The sequence below is a fragment of the Cetorhinus maximus genome, chromosome 11 (assembly GCF_964194155.1).
Source record: "Cetorhinus maximus chromosome 11, sCetMax3.hap1.1, whole genome shotgun sequence".
NCBI classification, from domain to species: domain Eukaryota; kingdom Metazoa; phylum Chordata; class Chondrichthyes; order Lamniformes; family Cetorhinidae; genus Cetorhinus; species Cetorhinus maximus.
Window position 1 is genome coordinate 125,208,742 of NC_135889.1, and position 26,540 is coordinate 125,235,281.

At 44.0% G+C, this 26,540-nt stretch overlaps 1 protein-coding gene across 3 annotated transcripts in view; it reads left to right on the plus strand.

The window, feature by feature from the left end:
- Nucleotides 1-26,540, plus strand: part of LOC144686902 (C-X-C chemokine receptor type 2-like) — a 97,333-nt gene that overhangs the window by 44,555 nt on the left and 26,238 nt on the right. Inside the window, exons 1-3 of one of the 3 annotated variants that reach the window (XM_078552730.1) lie at nt 1,230-1,299; nt 1,832-1,987; nt 12,122-12,198. The exons of the other annotated variants lie outside the window; for them this stretch is intronic. The gene's annotated coding sequence lies outside the window, so the exon portion shown is untranslated. Of the gene's footprint in view, nt 1-1,229; nt 1,300-1,831; nt 1,988-12,121; nt 12,199-26,540 lie in introns of those variants that run through there. 3 annotated transcript variants of the gene reach the window in all.

Genomic DNA, 26,540 nt, shown 5'->3' on the forward strand with positions numbered 1-26,540 from the left:
CCCTGGCATTGTCCTTTTGGGCAGAATGACCTATTTCAGTGGTGTAAATACTAGAAGTACTATAAATACTACACAATACAATATAATAAATAGGATAGGTGGCTGAAGGACAAAAGGTTTGAGGGGACATAGGAACAAGGCAGGAAAATTTGTTTAGGACTAGATGCAGGCGTGAATGCTAAATGCCAACACAGATTGGTTGGCTCGACTGACCTGTTTCCAAGCTATAACCTCACTGTACTTCTTTATTTCTGACAGGCTCTGGCCCCATCTTCCAAATAATCTGATTAGTTTATAGTAATACTGAAAATGGATGATTTTTCTTGAGAAACACTGACGTGTCTGGAAATGCTGCTGGTCCACTTGGAATGGAGATGGCTGGGATTCATTAGGTGGGACAAACTTCACCCTGCGTTGAGTGATGAAATCCTCTTTAAAATATTGGCAATAAGCTAAACTTGCTTCCTGAACCCGATTTAGCAATTGTGTGTAAAATGTGATGAAAGATCAATGCTGCTCAATCCAACACATAAACAGTCAGTGATTAACTCAGTAACAAAGAATTGTTCACCTGTTATTTTCACACTATAATTATTGGAGTTTTCCCGGAGGGGAAATTTTAGTGTAAGGATGTGAGTCTAAGTGGGTTGTAGTTGTCAGTTTGGATCAGTTAGAAGTGTGTCAGAACAACAATAATTTGCATTTATATAGCGCCTTTAATAAAACTTCCAAGGAGCTTCACAGGAGTATCAAACAAAATTTAACACAAGTCACGTAAGAAATAAGGACAGATGATCAAAAGCTTGGCGAAAAAGTAGTTTACTTGAACATAAAATGTTTCATGAGGGATGTCAGAACTCTTATAAAGGTGTTCAATGGCAGTTTAAAAAAAAATTCTCCAGACATGGGTGTGACTGGTAGGTCTGGCATTTATTGTCCATCTTGCCTTTGAGAAGGTGATGGTGTCATATTGGGATTTGAACTCACTGCATCGTGTAATAGCAAGGTGTGGACTTGGATGGAAATTTCTTTTTCTCAGCCCCAGAATCCTGATAAGGTCTCTCAACTGGGACATTTTAATCAGAATGCTGCAATTTTTTATTCATTCTCAAAATCTAGGTGTGGCTGGAAACACGGCTTTATTGCTAGAGTCTGGTCACTTCAGAAGACGCGACAGAGACAAACATTTTTGTGGGACTGAAGTCACATGTAGACCAGGTAAGGACATCAAATGTTCTTCCATAAAGGGCATATTGGACCATTTGGTTTTTACAACAATCCAAAAGCTTTTTTTTACTGGTACCAGAGATGAATTTCCAGTTTTTAAAAAATTGTCAAACTGGCATGGTGAGTTTTAAACTCAAATGGATTTTAATTTAATGCGAATGCATTTTGAGTGAGTTAAAATTGTGCCCCATGCTCTGCATTATTTGTCCAGGCTTCAGGATTGCTCGTACCAACATAACCCATACACTGCTGTCCCCAAATGGCATTCCCTGTGAAAGGGAGCAGTGCTAATCAAGATTCACAAGTTGCAAAATCAGCTGATTTGTCAATTTTGCAGAAAACTACATTCAGCATCAATCACCCCTCCGAGTTCAACAAACAAGTTGCAGGATGACAGGAACAACATTAATTGTGTCATTTCTGGTCACAACCCGACTTTGTTGGTCTGTTGTGCAATGTTTTCTCATGATTTACAGCAATCTGTGGGATTTTCCCCAGCGTGCTTGAATCAATTCTTGTGCAGATTCTGCATTTTCTTCTTTAAATTTCTTAATGCCTTGCAACACTCTTCCCACTTTACAGAACATACATTGTTCTTTGCCAGGACATAAGCTGAGCAGCCTTTTCTGTAAATCACGTCACCAAACATTGTAGAACGCTGTGAGTTGTCCTCCTGCTTGTGTCTGGCATGTTAGGTGGTGAAGAAAATCATTTTACCAACTTACAGACAGGCAGGGAACATCAATCACCCTTTAAGAAGGTATGTGGATTTTAATTGGCTATTCAATTAAATTATTTACAGGCATTTTCTGTATTATTTGCACAATATATGGTATTGAGTTCCTGTGAATATTTATGATGGATGCTCTTCTGATATTGATCATTCTAAGATTAGAGTTGGTTGGCAGATCAATAAAAATAAACAGACTGAAATAAATTTTGGGAAGAGAAACAAGAGGAGAAGATTTTATTTGCTCATTAGTTGATATTGTCTGACACTGCACACAGACCCTGAGAATAAATATTTCTTTAAAATGTCTGATTTATGATGGGAATATTAAAAGGATAAACTTACATTTATATGTTTTTTGACATTATCAGGTCCTCCCAGTCAGCCTTACAGGAAGGGTATCACATTGTGAGAAAGCAAATATTACAGATGCTTGAAACCTGAAATAAAAACAGAAAATGCTGTTGATACTCAGTAGGTCAAGGAGCATCTGTGGAGAGAGAAACACAGACAACGGCTGGGATTTTTCCGGCCTCAACTTTTGGCTGCTCTCCAAATTTTCCTGTCCCACCTACGACGGTGCCCGCTGCTGGTGTGGTTGGAAAATCCTGACCAACGTTTCTGGTCTGTGACTTTTAGTCACTGTTTGGGCAACGAAAGCTATTTGTGCACAGTGCACAAATGATCAGTTCAATTAAGATTAAATCAGTCAGATTGCTAGCATGCGTAACATACTAACTTTTGTTCAAAAGGAGGTGTAAGGATAAGCTCAACAACTACAGGGCAGTCAATTTAACCTTGGTGCTGGGAAAGCTTTCCAAAACCATAATTCGGGACAAAATTAACAGTCACTTGGACAAATGTGGGTTGATTAAGGAAAACCAACACCGGGTATGTGAAGGGCAAATCATGTTTAACTGACTTGCTTCAGTTTTTTGATAAGGTAACAGAGAGAGTTGATGAGGGTAAGGTGGTTGACGTGATAACTTGGACTTGGACTTGACTTGGACTTCCAAAAGGCATTTGTTAAAGTACCACATAATAGGCTTGTCAGGAAAGTTAGAGCCCACAGGATTAAAGGGACAGTGGCAGCATGGATATGAAATTGGCTCAGTGACAGTGAAAGTGACAGAGAGTAGTGATGAATTTTCATTTTTCAAACTGGAAGAAGGTATATAGTGGAATAAAAACAAAGTGCTAGTAAAACGCAGCAGTTCCGGCAGCATCTGTGAAGAGTGAAACAGCCTTTCTTGCTTTTGTAACTGCTTTAGCCCAGAACTGCATGAGCTTGTCCTCCAAGGCGTTCTGCAGTGTCCTCCACTGAAAATCAGCAGCCTTTCACCAGCCATGTTGTGTTGGAACACAGAAACCAGCAAAAGGCACACGGATGGCAGGCACTAATGGATTACACAAAGTTAATTACGTTGGACTGCATTATGGCAAAAATTTCATTTATAAATTTGGTTTGGATTGTTTATTTTGTGGAAGCTTTTATTTTGCCTTGTGACCAAATGGCTGCTTGACAGAGGCTGAGGGACAGACGGAAGGTAAAGAGCGGGACTGTTCGGGTTGTGGTTACTGTTATGATCTGGTTAGCGACCACTAACATTTAAAGAGAAATCTGAACACCTCATTTGAACCAACAGAACGATGCCACAAGATATCATGTTTATGAAGAAAAATAAACTTTGTTGTATGTAAAAGATTTAAACAAAACAAGCGCTATTAACTTAACCACATGGTTTATAACCACTTGTGCTATGCACTCAGTTTTACTTCTTACTTCCTCCAAAAGTTCTGTTATATTTTATGATATCTTAGAGTTATTTACTTCTGTCAGGACTACCTAAATGATTGCCAAACTCCCTTGGAAACTACTTTAATTCTCCTCAGTTCCAGCTATTCTCAGAAGTAAGACTTTCATTTGCTACCTTTTGACTGTGGATCCCTCGGTTCCTTGTCCTGGTTGCCTTTGCAATACTTCCAAGCTAATCTGCTGGGTTCTTTCTTTTGCTACAGGCTCTGTGAGGACCACTGTAGATTTTTCCACTAGCTTCAAACTAGGTATCTTCCAGCCTTTTTCCCCTTGTGGGATACAAATTGAGATTAAGCCTCACCTGCATTCTTCGAATAGATCTTTAGGTTAAGTATCCCTCATGGGTGACCTTCCGAATTCTGGGTCTGGTACTGAACTGTGCCCGATAAAGTGCAATTTTGGACCAATTGAGGTCAGAGGCAAGTTTGAGGCTTGCAGGAAGTGAGCATCCTGTCCAATCAGTGTTGGAAGGCGGTATGTTCAGCCTCCGAGGTCATTGGCCGGGACCCAGAACTAAGGTCACAGCCAGTAATTTAAAGGGCCCTCTGACACCGCGCAGTGTCAGGGGACCCAGCAAATGTCGGGACTCATCAGAGTTGTGCAGCTCTTGGAACTTCAGAGATTTTCAGGCTTTTAAGGTGAATGTGCATTTTTGTGATACCTGATGTGTTCAAACTTTGCCAATGAGCAGAGGTGGCATTCTTTTTGCGCTTGAACACACTATCCCCATCTTTGCGTAAAGTAGTTGTCTAGTTGTTGCATGTCTCCCTCTGGAGATGTCAGAGCCATTAGAGCAAGGGAAGAGGCATGGGGAGACAGGCCAAATCAGCCCCTCAATTTAACAATGATGCCCTGAGACCCCTCCTCCGTGCAGTCTCGAATCGACGTGAGCAGCTCACAGCATCCAGTAGGAAGAGGAGAATCCCAACCAAAACATGTGCTACTTGGGAGGAGGTACTTGCTGATGTCAGCCACGTTGGGCTGGTGAAGCGAACCCGGTCTCAATGCCGGAAGAAGCTCAATGACCTCATGAGGATGGCCAGGGTGAGTAAATCCTCAGCATGTGTTATCTTGTGCCATTATGCTGTAGGGCGCAGTCATAAATGCAGGAGGAATGTGAGGTTGACTGGAGCTCCAAAGCAGAATGATGCAGCGAAGGAATTGCTGTCAGCGCAGGTGTAAGAATGCACTTATAGCTTAGGTCCAGTTGGAGGGCTGGGGTTTGGCAGGCTGTGCAGATAAGGGATGTGCACAGCATCTAGGCTGCCAAGCACTCTACTAGTAATGCATTGGCAGCATGGCATCAACAGTGCTCGTGAGCGCAATATCACACATCTTTTTAGAAGAAGCGTGCCCACAATGCCCGAGAGTGAGGCCAGACTGGCGGGGATGCTGATACCATTTGAGGAGGAGGTTTTGATGCTTTCTGAATCAGAGTCATCCAGGTCCATTGGCAGAAGCTAGATTGGAGGAAGCCTGGGTCTGGTGAGATGGTAAATGGCAGAAACTGATAGAAAAGAGGAGAGGGTGGGTGGGAGGTGGGGTGGAGGTTTGCCATGATGTAATGAAACTCGAAAATTTAGTTCTGGCGCTAAAACCCAGGAAAACTTCATAATTGGAAATTTCAGATGTTGGAACAAGTATGTATTGTGTCTGCATAGTCTGATCTCTCATGTTGGACATGAGTAATGTTACAATGAGACCGCACCTGGAGTACTGTGTACAGTTTTGGTCCCCTTACTTGAGGAAGGATATCGTTGCACTGGAGACGGTTCAGAGGAGGTTCACTGGATTGATTCCAGAGATGTGGGGCTTGTCTTATGAGGAGAGATTGAACAGTTTAGGCCTATACTCACTAGAGTTTAGAAGGATGAGAAGAGATCTAATTGAGGTATATAAGGTGCTAAAGGGGATAGACAAAGTAGACGTGGAGTGGATGTTTCCCCTTGTGGGGCATTCTAGAACGAGAGGCCGTGTTTTTAGACTAAGGGGTGGTAGATTTAAATCAGAGATGAGGAGGAATTACTTTTCTCAAAGGGTTGTGAATCTGTGGAATTCACTGCCTCAGACTGCAGTGGATGCCGGGACGCTGAATAAATTTAAGGAGGAGATAGACAGATTTTTAATTAGTAATGGGTTGAAAGGTTATGGGGAGAGGGCGGGAAATTGGAGTTGAGGCCGAAATGAGATCAGCCATGATCGTAATGAATGGCGGAGCAGGCTCGAGGGGCTGAATTGCCTACTCCTGCTGCTAGTTGTTATGTTCTTATGTGCTTATGTACAGAGCTTAGTGACTATGCGCAGATGTGGAAAGATTTGTGATGACCACTAATCCCCTTACTTCTGTCTCGCTGCCACAGATAAAGCCTCTTCCATGGACCCTTGTCTGGATGCCAGACTGCCACTCCCCTGAGAGGAGGAGGAACCCTCGGAGGATGCAATATCACATCCGCATTCTGTCCCAAGCACCAGCGCAGATACTGGCACCTTGGCAGGGGTTTGTGCGCCAGAATGGGGGCATGCACAGACCAGCGAGGGCACTTCACAGTTGCACATTCAGATGCCAGAGAGTGTGGTTGAGCAGGCCTTGGGCAGTCGGAGGAGTGTCTGGGGTGATCCAGAGACTGATTCTGATTTGGATGATGAGCTTCTGGAGTCGTCCATGAGACGCTCGATGCTGGATGTCCAGTGCGAGGTCTGTGAAGATTTGGCGGATATACCAGAGTGTTCTCACTTGGACTGCAGAGGTGTTCACCCATGCCATGTTCACTGTGATCAATCGCTCTTTGGAGTTCCAGGCTTCCTCCACAGACAGACTGACGGCTGTCCTGGAGGAGCAAACCGAGCATACTGCAGATGCAAACATTGGTATGCGCGTCTACCTGCGCATCATTGCCTTGGCTCTGATCTCAGGGGCCCAGAGCCAGGGCTACAGGGAGACTGGGAACATGGGCACAGACCCAGCTCCTAGGACCTCTCTGGGAGGTAGGGAGAGCCAAACAGTCCTAGTGGTGGAAGTTGAACACCAGCAGCAGCCGAAAATCCTCCTGCTTCTCAGTAGGAGTCTTCTAACATGGCGAGCTGCTCAAGGCCACAGCTACACAGAGGATCCCCAGGGCAAGGGAGGTGGCAGATCAGCAGCCTTTCTCCAGTGCAGCTGCAAGCGAGGGGGGAGCACTGTGCTGGAGCACTCATAAATATGTGAAAGAAGCTCCACAGCCGTCACCAATTAGGTCACATAGGTGAGCAGCTTATGTTACATCCCAGCTGATGTTACCACTGAACAAGTCAGATCCCAGGGTGGAACCTGGCTTGATAGATCCTAACTTTTATCTTTTGTTTAGATACATGGAGAGAGTAGCTACTGAACAGAGTCACAGGAATCAGCTGATGAACTTTTAACAAAAGAATAAAACAGTTATTCAACAAGAAAAGATGAACTGTATTACAAGACTCTTCACCCACAACTATACCTTTATAGATATATACAGATTTGTAAGGATAACACAAGTTACAAAAGCTATCTTATACTCTAATGTTCATAGTAAATACACAGTCCATGTAAACCAATAAGCAACCTGTGGTCAGACACACAACACTCTGAAACCAAGTGACAGATGCCACCTCAACCAGATGCACTGAACCTCTCCTCAACTCCCCCAGATGCTTGTTGCACAGTGAGCCAATCAGTCTCACTGCACTCCGTCTTTCACACGAGGGTTTCCCATCTCCATTTTCCAAGAACTCGCCTTGGAATCTTCTCCCAAACTGACGCTTTCTCTCAGATGCCTTCCGCAAGGGTTCACCTCCAGGGTTTCAAACTCTCCTTCTGACGTTCCTCTTCCCTGGGTCACCACGTGCATTCAAGCTTCCTTCCACACACTCTCTCTCACTGACTCAGCCATCAACAGTACACCACTGCTTCACATGCCCATAGTAAAGAGTTATAAACCTTCAGCTGTCTCTTTGGACCTTCTGGCTTTTCACTCTTAACTTCACTTAACAGGATCTTTTCCAGATTCCTGTCCTTTTCCCTTGACTAGACTGTCCTCTTGGGACCTTTCCTGTTGCACTCCCCTCGGCTTGGGGACTTTCTGTTTCTGGAACCTGCTTCTGAAGTTCCTTCTCCTGCCCAGCTTTCCTGGCAGCTGGCTTCAACATCAGTTTGGGACTTGCTATCTGACCCTCCGCTGTCGAGTCTCTAGCTGGTGGCTGCTTTCAACTGAACTCAAACTGCTTTTTCTAGTTTTTTCTCTGTATGTTTCTGTGCGTGCGTGCGTGTGTGTTTGGCCTCCCTCGCTGGACCCCTGTTGCTAGGCAACAGCAGTTTTTCTTCTCTTGTGATTGCTTTACCTTCTCTTAAGGAGTCATAAAACTCATTAGAAATGCAACTATACAAACAAAGCCTTAGAACTTCTGTCTCTGCTCAAAACTGAAACTAGATCCCAGGTTTCACCTTTTAACCCACAAATAGTAAAACATATAAACTAAACTTAAACTTAAAGATATACCTTATTCCTAATACACCCAAGTGCACATATAACTTAAACTACCTCTATTTCCTCATACTTATGCCTGTGAATGTTACTCATCATAATAAGTTTGTAAACAAGCCCAGGCCCCTTAGACTCTCATGCTGATATTTTTATATGTTGTGACTATGGAACTTGTTTTATGAGATAGACGATAGCTTTAATAGTTCGATGCAGGGCAGAATGCTTCAAATGTTAATATTTGGTACGGGTAAGTGTGCTGGCAGGACAGTGACATGAGTTTCACAATGCACATGGAAAAAAGGTTTGGGCACATGGCATGCACACATCTCTGAGGCTGGGACTTTTGAAACTATTCAAACCTCTGCCTTATCAATGCATCCCTGGTGTCACAGCCATCCATGTGATCACAGCCAGGGCCTTCCACCTGAAAGTTGCTGTGTTCCCTCACCTTATCCTCTGATGAATGGCCCCTATCTGCTGTGCCCTCATCCTCAAGGGCATCCCCTCTTTGGATAGTGAGGTTATAGAGGGTGCAGCACACCATGACCATCAGGGCCACAGGTGAGAGAGCGTACGGCAGAACCCCTCCTGATCTGTCAAGGCATCTGAACCTCAATTTCAAGAGGCTGCTGGTCTGTTCGACGATGGCCCTGGTGCTTCCGTGTCTGTCATTGTATCTCCTCTCCATTCCTGTTCTGGGCACCCTCACAGCCATCTCTTTAATGGATAGCTCTTGTCACCCATAAGCCATCCATCCAGGGCTTCAGGGCCACTGAATAGGTCTGGCACCTGTGAGTTTCGAACGTTGAAAGAGTTGTGGCTGCTGCCAAGGTACTTGGTGCATACCTGCATGATCCATTGATAATGGTCACGGTCCGGCTAGGCATTCAGTGCGTGGAAGCCCTTTCTGTTGATGAAGGACCAGGGATGTCCAGAAGGAGCCTTTATGGTGACATGCAAACAATCAATGGCTCCCTGCACCCTAGGGAAACCCGCAATCGCCACAAACACTCTGGTTCTATCCAGTTGACTCTGTTCATCCAGTGTGAAGGAGATGTAATTCCCTGCCCTTCGAAACATAGCATCAGTGAAGACCTTGTGTTATGCCACTGAGATTTCCACGTGCTACTTGAATGGACATGGTTGCGAAGAAGTTGAGCACAATGGTGACCTTCAGAGCTACAGGCATTTGGAGGAGATCTCCCCTGCAAACATGTCACAGAGTGATCTGACTGTAGCTCTTGATAGCCTCAACCATCTTTTGCATTCTGTCTCTGACATCTACAGATAACTCAGTCTCTGCCTGTATACTCAAGGGGCTGCCTAAGTTCTTTTATGCCTCTGCTGAGGATATATGATGGCCTCATCACCCTCTGGGACTGGGCAGCTCTGGCCTCTCCATGCACCACCAGTGCATCCTGGACCTCCCGATCTGCTCTTCTTACTCTCACTCTCCTCTTCCTCTCACTGGAGGTTGGGTCTCCGACTGAGACCATAATGCCCTTTGTTTTGGCTACTTTAAAGCCTGGGATGATGGACAAGGACTAAATGGAGCATTCAGCAGTAGGAAAAAGGCCTCTAATTAATATGTTTCAAATGGAAACTCTGCTTCTTGAATGAAGCACTTCCAACAGTAACAGAACTCTGAACTACTAAGATGAAACTCAGGGTTCAGCTGAACCTTTTAAACCCGCCCTAACAAAGGGGGGACCCTTGCATGGCGTCAGACAGATTCTGCTAGCGTATTATTGTAGACAGTACGTATTATTCCAGTCAATTGGGTCGTTAACAAGCTTCCATACCTACTTTAATAAAATTTGAATAATGTGAGTGTTATTTTTAATTCTGCCCGCCTGTCGTATCATTTGAAACTGGCGTAATGACATCAGGAACGCAGCCCGACATCAACGCGCTCAATAATAACACGTTGTTGTGGGCAGGGAAACACTCCCAATTTTGGAGTGTATTATTCAGTCCATTGCTTCTGCTACATGCTTTCCTTATCTCTGCACTTATACATTTTCCTCTTACAACATTACTGTCAGGAAGATTCTAGACAATTTCCAAAAGAATCTTGCATTCTTTTCAATTCCTTAGTTCAGACTGTTTTCACTGCCTGTGTATCCTTAATCAAATACCTTCCTTCTGCTGCAGTAAATACATCTTCTATCTTGCTCCTTGTTCTATCCCAATTTCCCTATCATTCAAAAGATTCCATAGCCTGGAATATTTAGTTTCCAATCATGGCCAATTTGTAGTTTCTGTAATGACAACCACATTACACCTGTTAAGCTGAATTTGCACAATCCAGGATGCTCATTGTGTAGGAGTGCGATGAACATGCGCCACAGTATTTTCAGCTAATTTCTAGTTGCCCTGAGGGAGGTAGGGAGAGTCTGGAGTCACATGGAGACCAAGCAGAGTATGGGTAGCAGCTTCCTTCCCTGAAGGACATGAGTGAACCAGTTGGATTTTGATGACAATCCAGCAACATTCATTTCCAGCCTAACAATTACCAGGTTCATTGAATTCAGTTTCACAACATGCCACAGTGAGATTTGAATTTACAACTGAAACCAATCTGTATATGTGAATTTGTGCATGTGTTTCTTTAAATAAATTAAAATAAATTTTAATATCTGAGCATTTTCCTGTTGTGGTTGACAGCTTCCTGTCCCCTCATCTTATTTGACATTCATGTCTCACAAGTGCCAGGAAAAGACTATCTCCAATAAGTGAACCATCTCCCTTTGACATGCATCCCCCATCATCAATATCCTGGGGGCTACCATGGACCAGAAACTTAACTGGACCCACATAAAATACTGTGGCTACAAGAGCAGGTCAGAGGTTAGGAATTCTCTGGTGAGTAACTCACCTCCTGACTCCCCAAAGCCTGTCCACCAGATGAATGTGGCTCGAACAGCAACACTCAAGAAGCTTGAGACCATCCAGGGCAAAGCAGCCCACTTGATTAGCACCTCATCCACTGTCACATCTCTTGAAAGGGCAACTCAAAGTCACAGGTTTAACTTTAACAAAGATTTAACAAAGCTTCCACGGAGACTTCTGCTCTTATATGTGCTATTTGATTTTGCAACCCTACCCCTCTCCCTGGTCAGGTGGTACACTGTTACTTTCAGTTTCTCATTCAAGTACCGGAGTACCTAATACTCAAGCCCACACACAATCAGTTATCATGACATCCCTCCCTTATCAGACCAAAATCATGCCCATGATTTTTCTGCTGGGTTTATGTAGCTTCGACTCCATCCCTTGTGAAACATACGGTAATAAATTTTGCAAACAAACTTAACAAATCATTATTTTCCTAACTTGCAGTGGGCAACATTTTCCCCCCGTCGGGGTGGAGGGGGGAGTGTGGGAGCGGGCATTGGTGGGTGGCCCTCCGGTCAGCGCTCCTGGACTAGCATCTGGTATGACTTTCGTCAGTGCATTTGGATCATACTATCGCAGAGTTTGAGCACTTGTCAAGGTGTCTTTCAAAGCTTTGAAAGCAGCTCTCCATTCTTCATCAAATCTGAACCATTCATTCCTTCTAGTCAACTTCCTCAGTGGATCAGCCAGGGCAGGGAAGTTTGGGATATACCTCGCACAATAGTTCACAAGTTCCAGAAAACGTCTCACTTTACTAGCATTTTGTGGTTCACTTGTTTCTGCTATTGCTTCTATCTCGTCTTTCGCTGGATTGATTCTGCTGCTCGTGAGTTTGTGCCAATGAATGTTCACTCTATCATGTCCAGAAAGCACTTGCCTGCATTTACTGTAAGTCCTGCTGACTGCAATCTAGATAATACTAATCTCAGTCTCTTGTTATGTTCTGCTCTATAGGCTCCATGAATAATTACGTCATCTGATATATTGGCTGTTCCTGGGATCACTTGTATCACCGAATGGATTTCATGTTGGTAAATATCTGGTGCTACATTAATGCCAAATAGCTATCTCTGGTATCAGTAATGTCCACTTTGAGTGACAAAAGTTATCACCTTCCTTGAATCAGGACGAAGCTTCAGGTGGTGGTATTCCCACTTTTATGAAATACCTTTCTTGTTGACAATTCTAGAAAGGCTTCATCCACAGTGGGAATTTGGTGATGCTCTCTTACTACCGCTTCATTCATTTGTCACAGATCAACACACAGTCTGATGTCACCATTTGGTCTTGGCATGACCAAAACAGGACTCACCCATGGCGTTGGTTGTTCAACTGGCTCTATGATGTCCTTGATCGATTGGTTCCTTGATCTTTGCATCAACTTTCTTTCTCAGACTAGAAGGTGTTCTGTGTGCAGACTAAGCTACAGGCCTCACCTTATCGTCAATGGTTAATCTCACTTGGCAGTTGCGTAGCATCCCAATTCATTGAAACACTGGTCCAAACTCCTCTCTACGCTTCACATAGGACATCACAGAATTCACTTTCAATCCGATGTGTAGCACCTCCAAGGCTTGGGCAGTTTTTCTGCTCAGATGATGCTCACTATCTTCCTCGATCACTACAAATTCTGTCTCTACATTCAGATCCCCAGCTCTCACATCCACAGTGAAGTATACAAAAGTTTGAAATGAGGTTTTAGATGTCTAAGGATAGAGCTTTTTGACACATTTATGAGATGTCCACTTGATTCTCTTTGTCTTGAGTTCCTCCCACAGTACCCTGTTGATTCCTGTGACTGCCCGAATCTACAATAAATATAACTAAAACACCACCAATAATCACTGGAACTTTCTCGTGGTTGCTCCCATTGACAGAAAACAAGTATCCACGATTGCTATTCCTGTCCTCACTCTCTGCGTCTTCTTCAACTCGTCTCAGTTGTGCTACTTTCATCTCTCTTTCCTTTATGCCAGGCTTCCCTCTCTGTTCAGCTTTGCTTCTGCATTTCTTGGGAAAATGGTCTTTCTGCATACCTTTTTCTTGGCAGGTATTTCATCATGTATTCGGGGTCTAGTTGGGGTTCTTTGGGGTTTGTCTATTCTCTCAAAGAAAGCTACTTCAGACTGTAGTTTGTTAAAGCCATTATTACTTGTTTACAGCTTTACGTTCTTAGGAACTCTGCACAAAGTTGGAACTTCTCCTCCCTCCTAATCTCTGTTACTCAGTCATGTGTTATTATACCATTAGTACATCAGTATCAGGTGATTCTGATGTTAACCCTTTACTCCATTCAAGTCTTTATCTCAACTAGGTACATCTTCCTATTGTTAATACGAGGTGTCAGCTGTGGCTCAGTTCATAGCACCCTCACCTTTGAATCAGAGGGTTGTGGGTTCATGTCCCACTCCCGGAAAACCAAGAACTGTGATTGTGCTTGAAAGAGTTGTGACTGTTGATAACTCGGAAGAGTTTGAAATTATTCACCAAACATTGAGTAGGAGTAAGTGAGGTGTCAGCTGTGGCTCAGTTCATAGCACCCTCGCCTTTGAATCAGAGGGTTGTGGGTTCATGTCCCACTCCTGGAAAACCAAGAACTGTGATTGTACTTGAAAGAATTGTGACTGTTGATAACTCGGAAGAGTTTGAAATTATTCACCAAACATTGAGTAGGAGTAAGCGAGGTGTCAGCTGTGGCTCAGTTCATAGCACCCTCGCCTTTGAATCAGAGGGTTGTGGGTTCATGTCCCACTCCCGGAAAACCAAGAACTGTGATTGTACTCGAAAGAAGTTGCAATCTGTGACTGTTGGTAACTCAAAAAGAGTTTCCTATTGTTAATGGATGGCCTTTCGGTAAAGCTGAGTTATTCAAACATCCCAGAGGGAAACTTTAAACAATTGTCATAACCTATATTTTTAAGTGGTATGTTTGAAATGCAACTCTAAATTCAGGAAGCAGACCACCAGTTCTCAAGAGGTTTTATATTAAACTAAATGAAACATTTTATTTATTTACACAAGTTAAATACATACACATGACTACAAATTACCACTATCATAATTTTTAACAAATTCCCAAACTAAATTCCATTGAGGCAACAGCAACCCATAGACTTACCCAGGCACCAGGCAAAGCATTTTCACCTTACGAATTAAAAATGAGATTCCTTTCACTTTGGTTCCTGTGGAGACAGTTGCAGGCTTACAACTACTTTGATCTTACATTGCCTCTGCCCTGCACACATGAAACCTGCTGAAGTTATACCTAGCCCATCTCATTGAATGTAAATTCTCATTATATCACCAACCTTTTTGAACTCCACCTCTTCTAACAATAAAATCCCTTTCATAGTACCAAGTTTATTAGTAATATAAGCATATTGTTTGGTCTTTGCTAACTAGGTGCCAGATTTCACTCCACTTCTTGAATGCTCTATTTGAAAAATGCAAATGCACTCTACCTCTCTCAAAACTAGTACACATCAAAGCACCCAGACTAGCTGGCTTTAATACAATTAAGACACACCCACAGACTAAACCTCTATTTTAAAAGAAAAATATTTTCCAATAATATTATATACATTAATAGCTTCATGACACTATATCTCCCCCAAAAGTCTCAGACCTCACAGGTCTGTATTAATTTCTTGGAGTTTTTCCTGAGTCTTTTACTCGCTGTTTGCTGCCACCATGTTTAGGATGTAGGTTCTTTGCGGTTTGTCTATTCTCACAAAGAAAGCTGATTAAGACCATAGTTTGTTAAAATCATTATTATTTATTTAGAGCTCTATGTACATCTTAGGAACTCTGCACAAGGTTCAGGCTTTACATCAGCATCAGCTTCTTCTGATGTTAACCCTTTACTTTACAGCAGGCATCTCATCCAAAATGCACCAAGTTGCCACATCTGAAACACTCTCCCTCAGACTTTTGCTGTTTACATTTACACGCACTTGGGTTCCATTGTACCACTCAGTTAACGTCAACTTTTGTTGTGCCAGTGGCAGAGATGGGAACAAGTTTCATGCTCTGAACTTGTCCATCCACTACTCCCAATGCAGCTGCTATTTTTAAAGTGTCATCCAACATTAAGTCACCTCCTCTTTCCAGCAGCTTATGCTTCAATTTATCTGACTTGCAATCTTGGACCACGTGATCCATTATCTGGTTATTCAGATCTGTTATAACATAATTAAATCCATCTGCCCCAAATGGATCACAAACTGGGTGACTGCTTCCCTCTCTTTCTGTCTCATCCAATGGAAAGCCTGCCTTTAGAATGTGACATTTTGCCTCACCACACAGTGGTCCTTTAAAGCTTTCACTGCATGTTCATAATCTGCCTTTTCTCATGTGTCAGGCAATGTCTTGAAAGTCTCCCTCACCAAAGCACCCACATTGAAAAACAATAAGGCTCATCATTGGGCTTTCTGTGCCACTGTCACCCTGTTCAAAAACAGACCTCGACTGTCAGCATCAGTTTCGAACCCCTCCAGCCGTGATTTTCATTTTACGCTGATGGTACTGGCATCACCCGTCAGGTCAAAGGGTTCAATTCCTTGAACGACAGACAATCAGCTCCAGTTTTCTTTTCCACATTGCCAGTGTCACATCTCAGGCTGAATGGACAACTCAAAGTCATAGATTTAACAATGCTTTAATGGAGACTTCTTCTTGCTGTTCTTACATGTAGGTATCTAACCCAGATCAGGTGGTACAGAGTATACCTTTCAGTTTCTCATCCATGTAATCTTTGGAATTAATAATCTTGTGAATCTTTGGAATTCTCTACCCAGGAGGGCCATGGAAACTGAGTCACTGAGTACATTTAAGGTAGAGATTGATAGATTTCTGATTAACAATAACGTAAAGGGTTATGGGGATAGTGTGGGTAAAAGGCATTGAAGCTTTAAATCAGCCATGATCGTATTGAATGGTGGAGCAGGCTTGATGGGTTGAAAGGCCTTCTCCTGTTCCTATGCTCTCATGTACCGTTTAGTATCTAATACACAAGCCTACACACAAACACGTGCACACACACACAGTAGTCGAATAATGGCTATAAGACCATAAGACATAGGAGCAGAAATTAGGCCATTCAGCCCATCGAGTCTGCTCCGCCATTCAATCATGGCTGATAAGTTTCTCAACCCCATTCTCCCGCCTTCTCCCCATAACCTTTAATCCCCTTACCAATCAAGAACCTATCTATCTCGGTCTTAAATATACTCAACGACCTGGCCTCCACAGCCTTCAGTGGCAATGAATTCCATAGATTCACCACTCTCTGGCTAAAGAAGTTTCTCCTCATCTCTGTTCTAAAAGGTCTTCCCTTTACTCTGAGGCTGTGCCCTCGGGTCCTAGTCTCTCCTACTAATGGAAACATCTTCCCCACATCCACTCGATCCAGGCCTTTCAATATTCTGTAAGATTCAATCAGATCCCCCCTCATCCTCCTAAATTCCATCGTGTATAGACCCAGAGTCCTCAAACGTTCCTCATATGTTAAGCCCTTCATTCCTGGGATCGTTCTCGTGAACATCCTCTGGACCCTCTCCAAGGCCAGAACAACCTTCCTGAGATACGGGGTCCAAAGTTGCTCATAATATTCTAAATGTGGTCTGACCAGAGCCTTATAAAGCCTCAGCAGCGCATCCCTGCTTTTATATTCTAGTCCTCTCGAAATAAATGCCAACATTGCATTTGCCTTCCTAACTACCAACTCAACCTGCAAGTTAACCTTAACAGAATCCTGAACTAGGACTCCCAAGTCCCTTTGCACTCCAGATTTCTGAATTCTCTCCCCATTTAGAAAATAGTCTATGCCTCTATTCTTCCTACCAAAGTGCATGACCTCACACTTCCCCACGTTGTATTCCATCTGCCACTTCTTTGCCCATTCTCCTAACCTGTCTAAATCTTTCTGCAGCCTCCCTGCCTCCTCAATACTACCTGTCCCTCCACCTATCTTTGTAACATCTGCAAACTTAGCCAGAATGCTCTCAGTTCCTTCATCTAGGTCATTAATGTATAAAGTGAAAAGTTGTAATCCCAACACTGACCCTTGCGGAACTCCATGAGTCACCGGCCGCCATCCTGAGAAGGACCCCCTTATCCCCACTCTCTGCCTCCTGCCAGACAGCTAATCTTCTATCCATGCTAGTACCTTGCCTCTAACACCATGGGCTCTTATCTTACTAAGCATCCTCCTGTGTGGCACCTCGTCAAAGGCCTTCTGGAAGTCCAAGTAGATAACATCCATTGGCTCTCCTTTGTCTAACCTGCTCATTACCTCCTCAAAGAATTCTAACAGATTTGTCAGGCATGACCTCCCCTTGATGAAACCATGCTGACTTTGCCCTATTTTACCATACACTTCCAAGTATTCTGAAATCTCATCCTTAATAATGGACTCTAAAATCTTACCAATGACCGAGGTCAGGCTAATCGGCCTGTAATTTCCCGTCTTTTGCCTCACTCCCTTCTTAAACAGGGGGGTTACATTAGCGATTTTCCAGTGCTCTGGGGCCCTCCCTGACTCCAGTGATTCCTGAAAGATCACCACTAAAGCCTCCACTATCTCTTCAGCTATCTCCTTCAGAACTCTGGGGTGTAATCCATTTGGTCCAGGTGATTCATCCACCTTCAGACCTTTCAGTTTTCCTCGCACTTTCTCCTTGGTAATGGTCACCATACTCACCTGTGCCCCCCGACTCTCTTGAACTTTTGGTATGTTACTCGTGTCTTCCACCGTCAGTTCCTCCGCCGTTTCTTTGTTCCCCACTACTACTTCTTCAGTGTCATTTTCCAGCGGCCCAATGTCCACTTTTGCCTCTCTCTTACCCTTTGTATATCTAAAAAAATCTCTTGCAATCTTCTTTTATATTACTGGCTAGTTTACCCTCATATTTAATCTTCTCCCTCCTTATTTCTTTTTTAGTTGTTCTCTGTTGGTCTTTGTAGGCTTCCCAATCCCCTGGTTTCCCACTGCTCTTCGCCACATTGTATGCTATCTCTTTAGCTTTTATGCTGTCCCTGACTTCCCTTGTCAGCCATGGTTGCCTCGTCCTCCCTTTAGTATGCTCCTTCTTCCTTGGGATGAATTTTTGCTGTGTTTCCCAAATTACTCCCAGAAACTCCTGCCATTGCAGTTCCACTGTCTTTCCTGCTAGGCTCATCTCCCAGTCAATTCTCGCCAGCTCCTCCCTCATGACTCTGTAGTTGCCTTTTATCAACTATAATACTGTTACATCTGATTCCAGCTTTTTCCTCTCAAATTGCAGGGTAAATTCTATCATATTATGTTCACTTCCTCCTAAGGGTTCCTTTACCTTAAGCTCCCTTATCAAATCTGCCTCATTACACATCACTAAATCTAGAATTGCCTGTTCCCTAGTGGGCTCCACCACAAGCTGCTCCAAAAAGCCATCTCGTAGACATTCCACAAAATCCTTTTCTTAGGGTCCACTACCAACCTGATTTTCCCTATCTACCTGCATATTGAAATCCCCCATGATCACTGTAACCTTGCCTTTCTTACATGCCTTTTCTATCTCCTGGTGTATCTTGTGCCCCGCATCCTGACTACTGTTCGGAGGCCTGTACATAACTCCCACTATGGTTTTTTTACCTTTGCAGTTTCTCAACTCTACCCAGACAGGTTCTACATCATCTGGCCCTACGTCATTTCTTGCTATCGATTTAATTTCATTTCTTACTAACAAAGCAACCCCACCCCCTCTGCCAACCTGCCTATCTTTTCGATAGGATGTATATCCTTGGATATTTAGCTCCCAGTCCTGATCCCCTTGCAGCCATGTCTCCGTGATGCCCACCACATCATAGCTGCCAATTTCAATCGGCGCCACAAGCTCATTTACCTTATTTCGTATACTGTGTGCATTCAGATACAATACCTTCAGTCCTGTATTTCCCGTCCCCTTTCTCATTGTCGTCCCTTTATCTGATGTGCTTGAAATTAGATTCCTAGCCCTTTCCAAACACTCTGTCCTATTTTGTGTTCTGGAGACTTTAATAGCCTCTCCTGGGTTCTCCTTTCTTTTCAGCTTTTTCATAATTTTCCATGAAGTTGAATCCAACCCCCACATGCTAACCTGCTGCTTTGTTTCCCATTAGTCGTATTGCTTGGAGTTTTACCCTTCCCTTCCTTCCCCCACTCTCTAGTTTAAAGTCCTGTTGACCACCCTATTTGCCCTTTTGGCTAGAACATTGGTCCCAGATTGGTTCAGGTGGAGACCGTCCCAACGGTACAGATCCCTTCTGTTCCAATACTGATGCCAGTGCCCCATGAAATGGAGCCCCTCTTTCCCGCACCACTCCTTTAGCCACGTGTTTAGTTCCCTTATTCTCGCGTCCCTATGCCAATTTGCACGTGGCTCGGGTAGTCATCCGGAGATTATAATCCTTGAGGACCTGTTCTTTAATTTAGTTCCTAGTTCCTGATAATCCCCAAACAGGTCCTCTTTCCTAGTCCTACCTATGTTATTTGTCCCAACGTGGACCACAACAACTGGATCCTCTCCCTCCCTCTCCAATATCCTTTCAAGCCGGTCAGAGATGTCCCTCACCCTGTCACTGGGCAGGCAACATACCGTGCCGGAATCTCGATCCTGCTTATAAAGGATGCTATAAATTCCCCTAATTATAAAATCCCCTACAACTACCACTTGTCTTTTTGCTCCCCCCTTTTGAATGGCCTCCTGTGCCACAGTGCCGTGGTCAGCTGGCTCATCCTCCCTACAGCCATGTTCCTCATCCACACAGAGAGCAAGTACCTCGTACCTGTTGGACAAGGCCAAGAGCTGAGGCTCCTCTGTTCCTGAACACAGGATCCCTCTATCTGCCTCACTTGCAGTCACACCCTGCTGACCCTGAACACTGACTGAATTTGAGGTACTTAATCTACCGGGTGTGACCGCCTCCTGAAACAAAGCGTCCAGGTGACTGTGCTGGATGTGCTGCAGCGTCCAGAGCTCGGACTCCAGCACATCAAGTTTGAGCCGGAGTTCTTCCAGCAACCAACACTTGCAGCAGATGTGGTCATTGCGGCTCGCAATGGGATCTGCCAGCTCCTACATCATACAGCTACAGCACATCACCTGCCCAGTCATCTCTACTTAGTTAATTAATTTATTAATTAGCTTTGCAGGAATGCAGGATAGTTCATTTGAAATGTTTAATTCAAAGAGGTTAGTGGAGTTACAGAAAAATGATTTGCAATTAAAACAGTTATGTCCGAATGTTTATTCAGAAAATGAAGCAAAATGTATTCTGGTATGTTATTAACTTTGAGGGAATATATTAATGAGAAAATTGCAGTCAGATTATGTCTCAGCAAATGAAAGCTGGAGGGAGGTGCATCAGATTGTTATCCCATTAGGTTATAGAAATGGGATTCTGAGGATTGCTCATGAAATTCCAATGGGGGTACATTTAGGAATTAGGGGCAGGACCTTTAGGTTGGCAAGCAGGGGGTGGAGCCCGCTTGCCGACACATAAAACGACGAGGGATGACATCGGACGGAAATCCTGACGTCACCCCGCGTCATTGCAATTTTCAGGTTGGTGGGGGCGCAGCCGAATCAGCTGTGCGCCCGCCGACCTGTCAAGGGCCTATTGATGCCATTGACAAAGTCAGTAACCTCATTAATGGACCTGCCCGTCCAACCTTAGTGTTGGCGGGCAGGCCGGGAGCCCTGGTAGGCTTCAGAAAAAGCATGAAACCTCATCCACGGGTGGGATGAGGTTTCATGAAGGTTTTAAAAAGTTTAATAAATGTTTGATTTAAAGTGATGGACATGTCTCAACTCATGTGACAGTGTCATATGAGGGGACATGTAAGGGAAATTTTGTTTTTGAACCTTTACCATTTTAAAATTTGAAGCTGATCTCCCTGAGGCAGCACTTAGCCTCAGGGAGATCAGTGTGCTCTTTTGCGTACATGCACGAAAGAGCGCACTCTCGGCTGAGGGACTCCCTCCCCCAGCCCCCACAGGAACAGCATAACACTTTCTGGCGGACATTACGCTGGGAGGGCTTTAATTGGCCCGCCCATGTAAAATGGCGGCGCGCCCCCGATTGGGGACACCGATCGGAGGCACACCTGCCCACGCCCGCTCCTGCACTCCCCCCGCCAACAGGGGAAAATTCTTCCCTAGGAAAACACAGGAAAAGATACAGAGGTTTTTTTTTGGCCAGGATTGCATAGGGATCTAGTCAAATTCTGTAGAACCTGTCATCCTCTCATATATGTCAAATAACAGGAAAAGTACAAGCAGTGATTAAGCCTGCTCCTTTAATCACAATACCAGCATTTGAAGAACCTTTTACCAGGGTCATGATTGATTGTGAAGAGCCCCTCCCTAAGACTAAAAGTAGAAATCAGTATTCATTAACAATAATGGATGTGTCTACTAGGTTTCCTGAAGCGATACTTTTAAGAAATATTACAACTAAGAATATTGTGGCGGAGTTAATTAAATGTTTTACAAGATATGGTTTACCTAAGGAGATACAATCAGATCAGGAGTCAAATTTCATGTCACAGCTGTAATGAACAGTTTGGGGATAAAACAGTTTAAGTCAACAACCTATCATCCAGAATCACAAGGAGCTTTGGAAAGATGGCATCAAACTTTAAAACATATGATAAGAGCATACTGTCAGGATTATGAATGGGATTGGGATGGGGAATTCCACGTTTGTTATTTGCTATTAGAGCTGCTCCTCATGCATTGACTGTTTTAGCCCTTTTGAACTAGTTTATGGTCATGAGTTAAGGGGATCACTGAAATTGATTCATGAGAGATTGGTGGGTCAAAATTCAGAAACTACTCTCCTGGATTACGTATCAAATTTCGAGGAAAGATTGAACAGAGCATGTGAGTTGGCTAGGAAACATTTAAAGATATCACAGCAAGTGATGAAAGTGAAAACAGATAAGATGGCTAAAATGTACAGTTTTGTTTCTGGAGAGAAAGCATTAGTTTTGTTACCAGTACTAGGGGATTCATGAAATGCAAGATTTAATGGGCCTTACAGGATTGAAAAGAAATTGAGTGAAGTAAATTATTTAATAAATACTCCAGATAGAAGAAAGTAATAGAGGGTGTGTCATGTAAATATGCTCAAAAAGGGAAGAGGAACAAAAAGAGGTGTTAGTGATGGTAGATGATGAGAAATAGGTAGAAGTGCAGGACTCTGAAATTGATTTTCCACTAATCAAATTGGATAATGAGGGGGTGCTTGAAAATTTAAATGAAATATTGAGTTACCTTCCAAGCAAGTGTCAAAGTGATTTGGAAAAGCTATTGCAGTCACACAAGCCTATTTGTGGAAATAAGTAGGGAAAGACACATTTAGCTTTACATTATGTATGTACAATAATGCAACAACCTTATAGATTAAATCCAGCAAAGTTATCACAGGTACAAAAAGAAATTGATTTCATGCTTCAAAATGATATTGAGTCTATTTGCGGTCACTGCAATTCACCTATTGTACTGATACCGAAACCGGATGGAACACAAAGACTGTGTATGGACTATCGAAAAGTGAATGCGGTGACAAAAACAGATTCATATCCCATACCACGGTTGGAAGATTGCATTCAGAAAGTGGGACAATCGAAATTTATCACAAAAATTGATTTGCTAAAAGGACACTGGCAAGTACCATTATCGGAGAGAGCAAAGGAGATATCAGCTTTCATAACAGCAAGTGGTCTATTTGGCATGAAGAATGCACCTGCGGATTTCAAAGGTTGACAAACAAAGTAATTGTGGGTCTAAGCAATTGTGCTGCTTATATTGATGATGTAATTGTTTTCAGTCAGACGTGGGAGGAGCATTTACAGCATCTGGAAGAATTATTTACTCGACTACAATAAGCCAATTTGGTGATGAACTTGGCTAAAAGTGATAAAAACAAAAAACTACTGCGGATGCTGGAAATCCAAAACAAAATCAGAATTACCTGGAAAAACTCAGCAGGTCTGGCAGCATCGGCGGAGAAGAAAAGAGTTGACGTTTTGAATCCTCATGACCCTTCAACAGAACTGAGTAATGTTAGGAGAGGGGTGAAATATAAGCTGGTTTAAGGTGGGTGGGGTGGGGGGAGAGAAGTTGTGGGGGGTGGGTGGTTGTAGGGACAAGCAAGCAGTGATAGGAGCAGATAACCAACTCCCACAGCTACCTCGACTACAGCTCCTCACACCCCGCTTCCTGTAAGGACTCCATCCCATTCTCTCGGTTCCTTCGCCTCCGTCGCATCTGTTCTGATGATGCTACCTTCAAAAACAGTTCCTCTGACATGTCCTCCTTCTTCCGTAACCGAGGTTTTCCACCCACGGTCGTTGACAGGGCCCTCAACCGTGTCCGGCCCATCTCCCGCGCATCCGCCCTCACGCCTTCTCCTCCCTCCCAAAAACATGATAGGGTCCCCCTTGTCCTCACTTATCACCCCACCAACCTCTGCATTCAAAGGATCATCTTCCGCCATTTCCGCCAACTCCAGCATGATGCCACCACCAAACACATCTTCCCTTCACCCCCCCGGCGGCATTCTGTAGGGATCGTTCCCTCCGGGACACCCTGGTCCACTCCTCCATCACTCCCTACTCCTAAACCCCCACCTATGGCACCTCCCCATGCCCACGCAGAAGATGTAACACCTGCCCCTTTACTTCCTCTCTCCTCACCGTCCAAGGGCCCAAACACTCCTTTCAAGTGAAACAGCATTTCACTTGCATTTCCCCTAACTTAGTCTACTGCATTCGTTGCTCCCAATGCGGTCTCCTCTACATTGGAGAGACCAAACGTAAACTGGGCGACCGCTTTGCAGAACACCTGCGGTCTGTCCGCAAGAAAGACCCAAACCTCCCTGTCGCTTGCCATTTTAACACTCCACCCTGTTCTCTTGCCCACGTCTGTCCTTGGCTTGCTGCATTGTTCCAGTGAAAACCAACGCAAACTGGAGGAACAGCACCTCATCTTCCTAGGCACTTTACAGCCTTCCGGACTGAATATTGAATTCAACAACTTTAGATCTTGAACTCCCTCCTCCATCCCCACACCCTTTCCGTTTCTTCCCCCTCCCTTTTGTTTTTTCCAATAATTTATATAGATTTTTCTCTTCCCACCTATTTCCATTATTTTTAAATCTATACCTGTAAAGCCCTGTCAGTCTTTCCACCCCACCCCCACTAGAGCTGTACCTTGAGTGTCTTGCCATCCATTCTTAATTAGCACATTCCCTTAGATAATATCACCACCTTCAACACTTCTTTGTTCCTTTGTCTGTAACATCTTTTGATTATCTGCTCCTATCACTGCTTGCTTGACCCTACAACCATTCCCCCCACCCCACCCCCCCCCAACCTTAAACCAGCTTATATTTCACCCCACTCCTAATATTACTCAGTTCTGTTGAAGGGTCATGAGGACTCGAAACGTCAACTCTTTTCTTCTCCGCCGATGCTGCCAGACCTGCTGAGTTTTTCCAGGTAATTCTGTTTTTGTTTTGGCTAAAAGTGAATTTGCAAAAGTACAAGTTACGTATCTAGGCCATACCATTGGACATGGTCAGGTGGCTCCGAGAGATGCGAAAGTCAAGGCTATCGTGGATTCCCCAGTGTCTACAACAAAACGAGAAGCTTAGATTTCTGGGCATGAGTGGGTTTTACCGGAAATTTGTACCAAACTTTAGCCAAGTGGTTGCTCCACTGACTGAACGATTAAAAAAGAACAAGAAGTTTCAATGGACACTGGAGTGTCAGAAGTCATTTGATAGTTTGAAAACTGTATTAACTACGACCCAATTATGCCAAGCAATTCAAGTTGGCTGTTGATGCAAGCGATGTAGGCATTGGGGCTGCACTGTTACGAGAAGATAATGCTGCAATTGAAAAACCGATAGGTTATTTTTCACGGAAACTGAATATACAACAGAGAAGGTGTTCAATGATCGGAAAAGAGACTTTGGGCAGAGTTTTATGGCTGACGCGCGGGTGGCGGAGCGTCCCAACGTCAGCACACGGCATCGTGATATTTAGGTGGGTGGGTGTGCTATGAAGCGCGACGCATGCCTGTCATTAATTAAATGCCTTGTTAAGGCCCTTAAGTTGGCAATTGAAGCCGATTTTGAGGAGCCCGTGTGAACTTCGCCTCGGCGCATGGGCCCAACGGGCAGGCGGGTAACTGATTTTTTAACAAACCTCATCCACAGCCGGAAATGTGGGCTCAGAGGGGTTGTTAATGTTTTTTCTGAAGTATTTAATGGAGAAAGTGTTTTAAACTTGCCTGTGTGATTGTTAGCAGTTCAGATTGATTTCCAATAGCTTTCTCTGTACTTTGAAGCTTCAGCTCAGCAGTCTGCAGACAGTAATCTTTATCAGGCCTGCAGCTTTCCGGAGGCCTCCATTTAGCCTGGGTATGGGTTCTGACATCTCCACTGGAGGCAGGTCCAAGGTGAACTTATGAATTTCGTTTTTAAAAAAAATCCCAGCCTAGCATCCAAATGTCCAGATAATGCCATATCCTTCCATTTTGTAGAACAAAAATTCAGCCTTGAGAAATATGATTCTATCACAGGTCCAACTGTCTTGAATATGTCACCCGATCAGCAACTTGTTCCATATCTCTAACCTTCTCTGGGAAAAGAAGAACAGCTTGACGTCCAATCTGCCCTTACACTACTTGTAAGCGTAGACCCTTGGCCTTCTGAAATCTAATCAATTAAAATAAATTGTTCATGTAAGAACAATCTAGTCCCTTCATTATTTTATAGGCATCAATCAAATCACCCAAACTTATATGTACATCAAACCGCTGGCCAGACAGGGTGACCAGCGATGGTTCAGCTTGAAAAGGGAGTCAGGAAGTGGCACTGTTCAGACAATGCTGAGGAGCGCTACAATAGGAGCCACAGCACCAATAGCGCTGTGGTGGAGACAGCCATCGTTCTTCTCAAGATACGCTTCCGTTGCCTGGACCGCTCAGGGGGCGCACTCCAGTACCCCCTAGATCGCGTCTCTGTGATAGTGGTAACATGCTGCGCTCTGCACAATCTTGCGCTGGAAAGGGGGGAAGCAGTTGACGATAAAGACCTTGACGCAGTGGCTGAGGCTGCACATGATGAATCCAGCAGTGGCTCAGAGGATGAGGAAGCACAGGGCAATGATGAGGGGCAGCACGCCGACCTGCTAATACACCAAGGAGGCAGAGACACCCGGGACACTTTAATCCAATGAACCTTCAGCTAGCTCCACACACATGGATCAGCAGGACCAGCATTGCCTGGCACTTCCACACGTGGCACTTAGGTGCTACATCTTCCACCTCATCAGCTGCGACTA